General features: G+C 43.7%; 1 protein-coding gene across 1 annotated transcript in view; it reads left to right on the top strand.

The window, feature by feature from the left end:
• The window catches only part of LOC124616216 (pikachurin-like), a 976,895-nt gene that overhangs the window by 54,394 nt on the left and 908,495 nt on the right, over window positions 1-14,006 (top strand). The gene's annotated exons all lie outside the window — the stretch shown is intronic.

The raw sequence follows: 14,006 nt of genomic DNA, 5'->3' as shown, positions 1-14,006 counted from the left end.
GTTCACCTCCAACTGCGCAACGCTACGCGCTGTTCACATCCAACTGCCCAACACTACGATCGCGACTATTCCAACAGTGCCAAATGGTTCAAATGGCTCTGAGCACTATGGGACTTAACTTCTATGGTCATCAGTCCCCTAGAACTTAGAACTAATTAAACCTAACTAACCTAAGGACATCACACATCCATGCCCGAGGCAGGATTCGAACCTGCGACCGTAGCAGTCGCGCGGTTCTGGACTGAGCGCCATAACCGCGAGACCACCGCGGCCGGCCCAACAGTGCCAAGCAGCCACAGACTCCACACAGCACAGTCAGTGATTTCCATATAGAGCGCTACGTGGCCTGACCAACATGAAAACCTAAACAGCCTATTTACAAAGGTTGCACGAGTGCCTGTTAATTTTCTTCTTAGCGCTCTCCCACAAGAGACATGAAACGTCTGAAAGTGGAAAGCTATTTACGTTTTACAACACTTAGGCAAACAAAAATCTATCCTATGAGCAAATAAGAACGCAAATAGATAAACATTTATTGATGAAAGTGTTTCAACAATGAAAAAGCCAAAATCATTTAATGGGAAATATACATTAGTGTGCAACGTTTAAGCCCGATACTAACTCGCGTGTAGTGTGTCACTGCCAAGTAACATAGCTCGATGAAACTTAGGCATATGCAGAAAGAGCTACTGCAGTGTAGTACAGTACAGTACAGAAGGCAACGGAAAGAAATACGCAACAGATAAACAGAAATGATACTTATATTCAAAGACAGTCATTACACAGAAGTCAGAGAGCTTATGGTAATTCGCTGGGCATTACATGTAAGGACATGGTTCTCAATAGGGTGTGTGTGATAACCACAGACGATAACGCATGCTTTGCAACGTGCTCCCATGCTGACCTCAAGGTTGTATGGTGTCGTCGAGAGAGTGCAACAACCATCGATATGGCAGGAATTACCGACGTCTCACTGCGGTCTCGAACGGCGAGTGGGAGAGGCTGATAAGACACGCCCTCTCTTTCTCTCAGTGCACTGTCAATACAGATCCAAGCATGGAAGCACTCAGCCCCAGTTCCTGACCTCAGCTGGAACAGTCAGCGTCACCGAGTAGCACTGACGAAGTATTCATGTTACAGATGGACATTTACTTCTGTAAATGTTGAACATAGTAATTCAAGAGAAGAGTTCGTTAATTAGTTCTGTTAAGTGATGCTTCTCAGTGACCGTGGTGTGTGAAATTGGGGTGGCAAGGTTCAGGAGGTTCGCCATATTGAAGGACTGGACCCCCACATGGTTGCTACAGAGTTCAACATATTGACAATATAAAAACAAGAGAAAAAATTTCTGAGACCAATACCAAACAAATACTATTCAAACGGTAGCAAGGATTTTAATCAATTACTGTCAAATAGATATCAGGTTACAGGTCTTCTACGAACAACCAACGTTGACTCAATAGTCAGCTGCAGGGGTAAGTTCGCAGAGAAGTTAGCTGAATGTCTCAGACACAGATGCCATTAATTACCAGAACACCTGTCATTACTTTGAAACCCAAAACAGCTCTCCTCTCTTTTACAAACAGCAAACGATAATATGTAAGGGGAGTCAGGTAAGACAACAGCCTCCAATTAACAGGTTTACCGAATTAAAATCGGTAATCACTTAATATACATTTAAAGTCAGCTAAATGCACTGATGTTTAGGAGAATTTCTCATATACACCTACGGTCAGTTACAAAGACCACCAGTTATTATATTGAAATCAGAAGTACAGATTTTTGTAAGCAGCTAACAATGATATTTAAAGGGGACAGGCAAGCCAGCAGCTAATAATAATAAACAGATTTACCGAAGTACCTTATGAAACAACCAGGTACAGTTCTGCAGAAAATTAATGATCCTTTAATGGACTGAAGAAGTTTAGCAAAATTTCTCTTATACATCTGCCATTAATTATTAAAACACCTGCCATTACATGGAAAACAGAAGTACAGACTTTTATAAGCGGCAAACAATGATATTTAAAGGGAGACAAGCAAGACAGCAGCTTTCAATAAACAGCTTTACCAAATTACCTTATTAAGCAACCAGTTTTTTTTTTTTTTTTTTTTTTTTTTTTTCACTGCACTGAACAAGCGTGGAAAAATCCTCATATGCAGTTGCCATTAATTACAAAACGTATTTTCATACGCTGAAAGCAGGTACAGGTTTTCACACACAAGAAACACCTACTTTTAAAAGGAGGGCGGGAGGAGGTGAGACAGCAGTCTTCAATCTTCAACAAACAGTTTCCACAAATAACGTTGTTGAGGAGCAAGATCTAATAGTTGTAAACAAGGTCAGTGACCACTAAATGGACATTAACAGACAGTTAACTTCACTAAATAAATTTAGGACAATGGCTCCCCACACCATAACACGTTCGACAATGTTCTTGGGTGCATTTCGTGTTTCCAACTATCGGCATATGCGGTTAAGTCGAAAACCACGACCCACACTGAAGCTGCTCCTACCCGCGTGAATCTACTCCTCGTTGATTCGGTCCCTATGCTCTCGGCACCATCGCAAACGGTGTCATTGATTGGAGGTGTGAACGGAAAACAGCGTACAGCTGTAGGACGAAGAGACCACCCCCATGCAGTCGCCGTGGCACGGTACAGCGTGAGACTTCGTCCCTTGGAGTCCTGTTAAATCTGGTTGCAACTGCACCCGCTGTTTGGCGCAGCTTACTTGCTGCCTGTTGCCCAGGGTAGCGGTCATCTGCAGCGGTAGTGGACCTTCTTCGACCACCTTCTCCCTTTCGTTCAGCAGTGCCTGTGTTGCCAGACGTTCCCCGTGCACGCGAAACGGTGCTGTTAGCAATACCAAACTTCGGGGCTACACTCGTCGCACTTCGTCTTTTTTGTAGTTTCCCCATGATTTTTCCCCGTGTGAAGTACTAGGTGAGCTGGAGCAGTGGTTAACACACTGGACTCGCATTCGGGAGGACGGCGGTTTAAAGCCGCGTCCGGCCATCCTGATTTAGGTTTTCCGTGATTTCCATAAATCGCTCCAGACAAATGCCAGGATGGTTCTTCAGAAAGGGCACGGCAGACTTCGTTCCCCATCCTTGACACAATCCAAACTGATGATCGGCTGCTAACGACCTCGATGTCAGCGGGACGTTAAACTCAATCTGCCTCCTCCCCCTGAAGTCTTAAAAAATTTGTCTGCAGCCCTTGTTGTAATGAGGAGCACCACTATAGCGCACCGCTGATCGACATGCCCTGTCAACGGCTGCGGGTTGCAGCCATTATCCCGTCACACTGTGTGACGTCCAATTTCCTGTGCAAAACCGGGAGACTCCTGGCGACATGCTTTCGCGTTTTCGGTCGAATACGACGGGTGGTTATAATTAAAGTTCAGCTAATCACAGAGGCTCAGTGTGGGCTGTAATTGCCATATGGCAGTGAAACTTGGCAGATATTCTAACGCGTTAATGCGGAACAGTTTTACTCTGGAAAATCACCAGTGGGAACCAATTTTTTGCAGCGTAAATCGATTCCACCTTAACATCTTAAGAGTTTTTACCAAATTTCGCTACCACACAACAATTACAGTCCACACTGAGCGTCTGTGAGTAGCTGCACTTTAATTACAACCAGCTAGTACTTTGTGTTACTTAATCTACCTCTTTCTTATCTTTTGCAGAAGAATGTAATTGTCGATTTTATTTGACGGAAAGAAAACAAGATGCAAGGATAAAGTAAAAAGCACTGTTCACTGCCTGCTAAATATTCTTTGATCTGTAAAGTAAAAAGGCGTTATTTACTGTATACTAAACGTTGTTTGATCTGTACGTATGTATTTTACGAGCAGATAAATGTAGGTGTTTTGGTATACCTTTCCAACATATTTCACTTTTTGGCAGTGAGAAGAATTTATCATACGACCTTTGTTCAAAATATCCACTATGAGTTTTGCTTTGGTCAAATAAACTGTATTACCATCTTCTTTGCTTCGTTCTGTTGCCATATTTCGATTTTTTCGTAATAAGGGCAGTCCCTCATAGCCTCATAGTGAAGGCTTCAAAACAACACAGCAGAAAGTCCTCAAAAGACCTGCAAATTTCTAGCTGACGGGTAAACAGGAATGACCACAAATGACAGGCGGGTCACATTTCAGGAATAAACCCCAGAGGCGCCGCTGTAGACTAACTCGCTGCAAGTGCTCGACTGGAGCAGGGAAGTCGGCCGTGTAGAAGGGTTGGTTCAAATAGCTCTGAGCACTATGGGACTTGACTTCTGAGGTCATCAGTTCCCTAGAACTTAGAACTACTTAAACCTAACTAACCTAAGGACATTACACGCATCCATGCCAGAGGCAGGATTCGAACCTGCGATCACAACAGTCGCGCGGTTCCGGACTGAAGCGCCTAGAGCAGCTCGTTCACAGCGGCCGGCCGTGTAGAAGGGGCTTAAGGGGGAACGACAGGGTGACAGACAAAATTATTGCTCAAATTCAGGATTTTTTTTTCCTCCGTACTCGAATGTAGTAGACAAATGGGGTTTTCTGCAGTGATTAAAGCATACGTTGAAGTGGTTATTGGTAATTTCTTTAATGAAAACTATTAATATCTTCACTGTGTAATTTGGATTTTCGCGAGGCAGCTCTGCAGGGAGGTAGATCGGCGACTGTCGCTTAAGTCCGGTTGTGGTTATCTGAAACATGAAATAATTAACATACCACGCTGATCTATACAGATGTAATTTTCGTTCGTCATAGAGATTTGCAACAAAAAAAAAAGAAAAGAAATTATAGATATTTGAAAAATTTGCCACTTTTGGATCTCTCTTCTTTGGATGAAAAAAGAGCTAAATATGAACATAAGAAAAAAATCGGCTTCGATGTACTCAAGAGAATTCAGTGTGCTTTAAGAGAGGCCAAAAATTACTAAAATCGAATGAAAATTGTAGCTTGGGCCACGACAAATATACCGATAAACGTGTTTTTATAAAAACGCTTTTAATGTTAAACGAGTATTTATGTTATGTTATATTATTCTCAGGCATCAAGGGATCACCAATTTAGTATTGGAGGGCAACGTGGAGGGTAAAAATCGTAGACGGAGACCAAGAGATGAATACACTAAACAGATTCAGAAGGATGTAGGTGCCGGCCGCGGTAGTCTAGCGGTTCTAGGCGCTCAGTCCGGAACCGCGCGACTGCTACGGTCGCAGGTTCGAATCCTGCCTCGGGCATGGATGTGTGTGATGTCCTTAGGTTAGGTAGGTTTAAGTAGTTCTAAGTTCTAGGGGACTGATGACCACAGATGTTAAGTCCCATAGTGCTCAGAGCCAAGGATGTAGGTTGCAGTAGGTACAGGGAGATGAAGAAGCTTGCACAGGATAGAGTAGCATGTTGGGGTGCATCAAACCAGTCTCAGGACTGAAGACCACAACAACAACAACAACAACATATTATGTTAAGCGGGGTCCTAGAAACGTCGGAGAGGCTCCGTCCCCGCCGCAGCCGCAGTGGTCGGCAACCGCATGACGACTATTGCAGTGCACTTCTCCCCTCCGCCGCCCCACATTGAACCCAGGGTTACTGTGCGGTTCGGCCGCCGGTGGACCCCCCAGGGAATGTCTCACACCGGACGAGTGTAACCCCTGTCTTTGCGTGGTAGAGTAATGATGGTGTGCGCGTACGTGGAGAACTTGTTTGCGCAGCAATCGGCGACATAGTGTAGCTGAGGCGGAATGAGGGGAACCAGCCTGCATTTGCGAGGGCAGATGGAAAATCGCCTAAAAACTATCCACAGCACAGACTGGCCGGCTCACCGAACCTCAAAACAAATCTGTCGGGCGGATTCGTGCCGGGGACCGGCGCTCCTTTCCACCCCCACCCCCCCCCCCCCCCTCCACCACCGGAAAGAAACAAGTATTTACTTGAGTCTATAATAGCTATTGCTCCGGTTATTGGATGTCCGTTTTCCGCTACTTTGACCTATTAAGCCTAATTTCCCTCCTCAAAGCAGTTTTTGTCGCTGAGAGAATCGCCACTGGCGTCTCTGTCTCCGCAGAATCGACGCACTTCATCGCCGATTTTGATTCGAAGGGCATTTGCCACGTGCGTTAATACAATATGGCCTACACTGAATAGACATACGGCCAAATTTGAAAGTATGTTGACAGTTACGCTAGGGCTGGATGTTATTTTTGGAGCGTATCTCCAAATGGGACTATTGAAACTTTCGTTCACATTTTGAGTAAAACCGCCCAAATCAGGCTAACTCAGATCGATGTAAGTAGGAGTGATGGCATCGATAACGACTTGTGGTAAGCGGTTCTGTAACGCCGAGGCGTGCCGTGCACGCTCGGCTTCAAAAATGGTTCACTGGCTTTGAGCACTATGCGACTTAACTTCTGAGGTCATCAGTCCCCTAGAACTTAGAACTACTTAAACCTAACTAACCTAAGGACATCAAACACATCCATGCCCGAGGCAGGATTTGAACCTGCGACCGTAGTGGTCGCGCGTTCCAGACTGTAGCGCCTAGAACCGCTCGCCCACCCCGGCCGGCGCTCGGCTTCAAACGCTTACAGAACAGTTACATTTTGTAGTTCGCGTATAATGTTCCGGCGAATAATTTTTCAATGTATACTAGGTGGTCCACTGATCGTGAACGGGCCAAATATCTACCACAATAAGCATCAAACGAAAAAACGACAAAGAACTAAACACCTCTAGCTTGAAGGGGGAAACCAGATGGCGCTATGGGTGACCCGCTAGATAACTGTGTCATAGACCAAACGGATATAAACTGCGTTTACTTAAACAGGAACCTCCATTTTTATTACATATTCGTGTAGTATGTAAAGAAATATGAATGTTTTGGTTGGACCACTTTTTTAGCTTTCTGATAGGTGGTGCTGTAATAGTCACAAACGTATAAGTTCGTGGTATCTCGTAACATTACGCCAGTGCGAACGGTATTTGCTTCGTGATACATTACCCGTGTTAAAATGGACCGTTTAACAATTGCATAAAAGATCGATATCGTGTTGTTTTACGTCTATTGTGATCAAAATGCCCAACGGGTGTGTGCTATGTATGCTGCTCGGTATTCTGGACGACATCATCCAAGTGTCGGGGCCGTTCTCTGGATGGTTACGTTATTTAAGGAAACAGGAAGTGTTCAGCCACATGTGGAACGTCAACCACGACCTGCAACAAATGATGATGACCAATTAGGTGTTTTAGCTGCTGTCGCGGCTAATCCACACATCAGTAGCAGAGAAATAGCGAGAGAATCGGGAATCTGAAAAACGTCGATGCTGAGACTGCTACATCAACATCGATTGCACCCGTACCATATTTCTATGCACCAGGAATTGCATGGCGACGACTTTGAACGTCGTGTACAATTCTGCCACTGGGCACAAGAGAAATTAAGGGACAATGACAGATTTTTTGCACGCGATCTATTTAGCGACGAAGCGTCATTTACCAACAGCGGTAATGAAAACCGGCATAATATGTACTATTGGGCAAAGGAATTTTCATGATGGCTGCGACATGTGGAACATCAGCGACCTTGGCGGGTTAATGTATGGTGCGGCACTATGGGAAAAAGGATAATTGGATCCCATTTCATCTATGGCAATCTAAATGGTGCAATGTATGCTGATTTCCTACGTAATGTTTTACCGATGTTACTACAAGATGTTACACTGCATGACAGAATAGCGATGTACTTCGAACATGATGGATGTCCGGCACATAGCTTGCGTGCGGTTGAAGCGGTATTGAATAGCATATTTCATGATAGGTGGATTGGTCGTCGAAGATCCATACCATGGCCCGCACGTTCACCGGATCTGACGTCCCCGGAATTCTTTCTGTGGGGAAAGTTGAAGGATATTTGCTATCGTGATTCACGGACAACGCCTGACAACATGCATCAGCGCATTGTCAATACATGTTCGAACATTACGGAAGGCGAACTACTCGCTGTTGAGAGGAATGTCCTTAGACGTATTGCGCCGGCCGGAGTGGCCGTGCGGTTCTAGGCGCTACAGTCTGGAGCCGAGCGACCGCTACGGTCGCAGGTTCGAATCCTGCCTCGGGCATGGAAGTGTGTGATGCCCTTAGGTTAGTTAGGTTTAATTAGTTCTAAGTTCTAGGCGACTGATGACCTCAGAAGTTAAGTCGCATAGTGCTCAGAGCCATTTGAACCATTTTTACACGTATTGGCAAATGCATTGAGGTTGACGGACATCATTTTGGGCATTTATTGCATTAATGTGGTATTTACAGGTAATGACGCTGTAACAACACAAAGGTACATGAATCACAGTGGAACAACCGAAATAAAATGTTCGAACGTACCTACGTTCTGTGTTTCAATTTAAAAAAACCTACCTGTTACCAACTGTTCGTCTAAAATTATGAGCCATGTGGTGGTGACTATTATAGCGCCATCTGTCATAAAGCGAAAAACGTGTTCCAACTGAAACATTCATATTTCTTTACGTACTACACGAAGATTTACTAAAATTCGGGGTTCTTATTAAAAAAAAAAAACAGTTGATATCCGTTTGACCTATGGCAGCGCCATCTAGCAGGCCAACCATAGCGCCATCTGGTTTCCCCCTTCAAGCTAGACAAGTTTCGTTCTTTGTAGTTTTTTCGTTTGACGCTTATTTCGTGAGATATTTGGCCCGTTCACGATCAATGGACCACCCTGTATACATTCGAATTCCGCAATAAAAAACGTCGAGTTTTTTTCGACCGTCACCCTGTGGTGCGGGAACACGGAGCGCCTACAGCCGGCAGCTGAGCGGCGCGGCGGCCGGCGCTGCTGACCTCGCGCGGGTTCGCCGCTCCCAGCCCAGACACCTGGCCGGCGGCCTCGCTCTGGCCCGCCCGCCCCAGACTGCGGCCACGCCCACGCGGGCACCTGCCGCGCCCGCCAGCTGGGAGCCGGCCGCAGCTGTCCGCGTCCCACGCGCGCTGCGCTGCTTCTGTGACTCACTCCGCCCGCCTAACGAGCGCCATTGTGTGACGTTTAGGCTCCGCTCGCGTCTGCATGAGTAAAGCCGCTCGGCGTGGGAAACGGTTCCGCGTGCGTATTTATCGTGACGAGGACAGCTCTGTATACGGTGCACGTCTTAAGAAACGAGGTAAACATCACAGTGTTCATAATAGCTGTGTTGTACTGTGCTGAGGGGTAATTACTACTCTACTTAAGTCACTAGCACGTTTATAAATTTTGCTCTGTAGAAGGTAAATTTATAAATCGTATTTTCATTTATTCGCATATTTACAAAGCGGGCATCAAAACAGCTAATTTATCGAAAATAATAGACCACAGCAAATGGTTATTTTCTTCGTTGATTAAAAGGAGAAACGTATTTTTTTTCGATAAGCTGTTGCTGTTGTTGTGTTCTTCAGTCCAGAGACTGAATTGATGCAGCTCTCCATGCTACTCTGTCCTGTGCAAGCCTCTTCATCTCCCAGTAACTACTGCAACCTACATCCTTCTGACTCTGCCTAGTATATTCATCTCTTGGTCTCCCTCTAAGATTTTTACCCTCCACGCTGCACTCCAATACTAAACTGGTCATCCCTTGATGCCTCAGAATATGCCCTACCATCCGATCCCTTCTTCTAGTCAAATTGTGCCACAAGCTCCTCTTCTCCCCAATTACATTCAATACCTCCTCATTAGTTATGTGATCTACCCATCTAATCTTCAGCATTCTTCTGTAGCGCCACATTTCGAAAGATTCTATTCTCTTCTTGTCTAAACTATTTCTCGTCCGCGTTTCACTTAACATGGCTACACTCCATAGAAATACTTTCAGAAACGACTTCCTGACACTTATATCTATACTCGATATTAAGAAATTTCTTCAGAAACGCTTTCCTTGCCATTGCCAGTCTACATTTTATATCCTCTCTACTTCGACCATCATCAGTTATTTTGCTCCCCAAATAGCAAACCTCATTTACTACTTTAAGCGTCTCATTTCCTAATCTAATTCCCTCAGCATTACCCGATTTAATTCGACTACAGCCTGCCTGAGTGGCCGTGCGGTTCTGGGCGCTACAGTCTGGAGCCGGGCGACCGCTACGGTCGCAGGTTCGAATCCTGCCTCGGGCATGGATGTGTGTGATGTCCTTAGGTTAGTTAGGTTTAATTAGTTCTAAGTTCTAGGCGACTGATGACCTCAGAAGTTAAGTCGCATAGTGCTCAGAGCCAATTCGACTACATTCCATTATCCTCGTTTTGCTTTTTTGATGTTCGTCTTATGTTCTCCTTTCAAGACACTGTCCATTCCGTTCAGCTGCTCTTCCAGGTCCTTTACTGTCTCTGACAGAATTTCAATGTCATCGGCGAACCTCAAATTTTTTATTTCTTCTCCATGGATTTTAATTCCCACTCCGAATTTTTCTTTTATTTCCTTTACTGCTTGCTCAATATACAGATTGAATAACATCGGAGATAGGCTACGACCTTGTCTCACTCCCTTCCCAACCGCTGCTTCCCTTTCATGCCCCTCGACTCTTATATCTGCCATCTGGTTTCTCTACAAATTGTAAATACCCTTTCGTTCCCTGTATTTTACCCCTGCCACCTTCACAATTTGAAAGAGAGTATTCCGGTCAACATTGTCAAAAGCTTTCTCTAAGTCTACAAATGCTAGAAACGTAGATTTGCCTTTCCTCAATCTATACTCTAAGATAAGACGTAGGGTCCGTATTACCTAACGTGTTCCAACATTTCTACGGAATCCAAACTGATCTTCCCCGAGGTCGGCTTCTACCAGTTTTTCCATTCGTCTGTGAAGAATTCGTGTTACTATTTTGCAGCTGTGGCTTATTAAACTGGTAGTTCGCTAATAATAATAATAAGCTATATCTCGCAAAATATTTGGTACTGAATTGGCCTCGGCTTCGCACGGCTGTAATTAAGTGCTTACGGCCGAACGACTTCTGTGACATGTTCTTTTAGTCATCTGTCTTCTCACTAGTTTCATGCGGCCCGCCATGAATTCCTCTCCTGTGCCAACCTTTTCTCCTCAGTGTAGCTACTGCAACCTACGTCCTCATTTATATGCTTCATGAATTCCAACCTCTGACTTCCTCTACAGTTTTTACCCACTATATCTTCCTCTAGTACTATGGAAGAAATGTCCTCTCATCCTGTCCCTTATTCTTGCCAGTGTTTCCCATATATTTCTTTCGTCGAAGATTCTGCCGAGTCCTCCTCAGTCCTTATCTTACCAGTCCACCTAGTTTTCACCATTCCTAGGAAGCACCACATATCAAATGCTTCGATTCTTATCTGTTCCGGTTTCCCCATAGTCCATACCCATTTCCATACAATGCTATGTTCCAAAAGTACATTCTCGGGAATTTCTTTCTCAAATCAACACCTTTGTGCCAGTGCTAGCCTGCTCTTTATATTCTTCTTCCTCCGTGTCTCATTGGTTATTTTGCTGACTAGGGGGCAGAATCCCTTAACTTCATCTACTTCGTGATAACCAATTCTGATGTTAGGTTTTTCGGTATTCTCGTTCCTGCTACTTCTTATTGTTGTTGTCTTTTTCTGATTTACTGTCGGTTCATATTGTGTACTCATTCAATTGTTCATTCTGTTCACCAAATCCTGGAATTATTCTTCTCTTTAACTGATGACAGCAATGTCATAAGTGAATCTTATCATCGATACCCTTTGACTTTGAATTTTAAGCCCACATTTGCAACTTTCTTTTGTTTCCGTCATTGCTTCTTCGATGTATAGATTGAACAGTTCGGGCGATAGACTACATCCCTGTCTTACATCGTTTTCAATCCAAACACTTCGCTCTTGGTGACCAGTGGCATAGCCTTAACAAATCACACACTCTCTCTGTAACACGCCACCTATTTTTAATTCCTTTGTTAAAGGATGTACTGCCCAGAATGACCCTTGTTATCTCAAAGATATTTTGGAGACACACAAAAAGTAATAACGCATTAAAAGCTCAGTCTCATGCTGGACTTAGAGGTCGAAACCTTGACCTTCACTTCAGGAAGAAGCAGCAGTACAGTTCTCCCCCTACCCTACACGAGTGGAACAGTAATCAATGTTCTGTTTTCTAACTGATCTCAGTAAAACAGCTGTATCGTTAAAATATTTAAAGAAGATGGGTTGTATTCGACTCTTCGTATGTTTCTTTGAACCCAACTGCAATGCTGATGCATTTTATACAACGGCCTGTAAAGGTCTCCTGTCAATATCAACGTAACATCATCCTTCTTCTGAAGGATACGTAGTTTTCGAACGCTGTTCATTCACGACCTTCAACCACACAAATACCTTTGTAGTCTTGCACGCAAGTTGTAATCACATAAATCACTGGGGCAAAATATTGATGTTATAGGTAGTAACGACACCAAAATATTATCCCAGTTTCGACCACTGTCGAATCCCTCTCTATAAATCGTATAGCGCTGACAGGACGTCTGTGTGGAAAAACTCGAATACTGGTCAAGAGGAGTCCTTTAAAAAACTGCAGAATCCATTAACGTGGACTTACGACACCGAAAGTGTTGTTCAACGTCGCCTGTCTTTTTATCCTTACGATATCGTGACGGTTAGAACGACGTAGACTGCCTCATTCCGGCACTTAAGTTAACAGATGCTTAATTAATCCGAAAATATGTTACAACAGACTTTCAATTACAGAAAGCAATGGAAAGGAACAGTTTAAAGACTCACTATTATAAAGTTCGTGGCCTTTTATGATCCATGACAAGTGTGCTACAACGTTCTTCGAAGTAATTGAGATGAAGTACAAAATAGTAATATTTCACAGAACGTATGGTAAATTAGTAGTAAGATACAAGGTAAAGAATAGAACTGACATTTCACAAGCCTATGGAAGCACTAATTGGCATATTTTTGTGTTAGAACAACAGTTGCTTTTAAAACAGTTTTAATTTGTAATGTATCGTTAATCTTTCAGTCCATGTTAAAAAAAGTAAATAAATAAAGCAATGCGCAACTGGTACTTAAAAACAAACATTAAAGAATTTCTTATATAGCCAACATACCGTTCAAAACTGTTTATTGCCGACCGGTTTCGACAGCTAAGACTGTCATCTTCAGATCTTTAAAAACATTATTAGTTTTACGTCATGTTCCATCGTGCGTTCTTTATTGATGCCATGTAAATATTTTGGTGGATAGTATATTGCAGTCCTCAGGTTTGCCCGACATGCTATCCACTAAAAAGTTAACATGGTTCAAATGGCTCTGAGCACTATGGGACTTAACATCTATGGTCATCAGTCCCCTAGAACTTAGAACTACTTAAACCTAACCAACCTAAGGACATCACACAACACCCAGTCATCACGAGGCAGAGAAAATCTCTGACCCCGCCGGGAATCGAGCCCGGGTACACGGACGTGGGAAGCGAGAACGAGTTAACATGGCGTGAGTAATGAACACACAACGAAACATGACCTACAACCAGAAATGTATGTAAAGATTTGAAGATGACAGTCTTAGCTGTCGAAACCAGTCAGTAAAAGCCTGTTCTGAACACGATGTTGGATATTTGAAGTGTCTTGAAAGTACATACAAACCTCTCATTTCCCATTAATAGAAACTTCAATGAAAAGAAACTATATATTAATATTTTTTTAATATAAATACAGTAGCTGTTCCATGGTGACGAACATATCAACTGTAGTCATCAGTTGCTTTTGACAAAGAAAAAAGTAGAATGATCAAATCCGGTTATTTCGATAGTGTATAAACGTGTCGAAGCGAGGTACAAACAGTAACGAAAAGACCTTTGCATTTCGCGGGCAAGTGCTCTGCCAACTTTGTTTTGCTCTCATTTTGTGCTATATTGTCCGCTGAATTTGTTCGGGGCGAACGTCCGATGACACCCATTCAAGTTCTCCATTGATCTGTTCACGTAGTTTTTTGTTACAGAGGGTAGCTAACCCTCTGACC

The sequence above is a fragment of the Schistocerca americana genome, chromosome 5 (assembly GCF_021461395.2).
Source record: "Schistocerca americana isolate TAMUIC-IGC-003095 chromosome 5, iqSchAmer2.1, whole genome shotgun sequence".
NCBI classification, from domain to species: Eukaryota; Metazoa; Arthropoda; class Insecta; order Orthoptera; family Acrididae; genus Schistocerca; species Schistocerca americana.
This window is presented reverse-complemented; position numbering and strand designations above follow the sequence as displayed.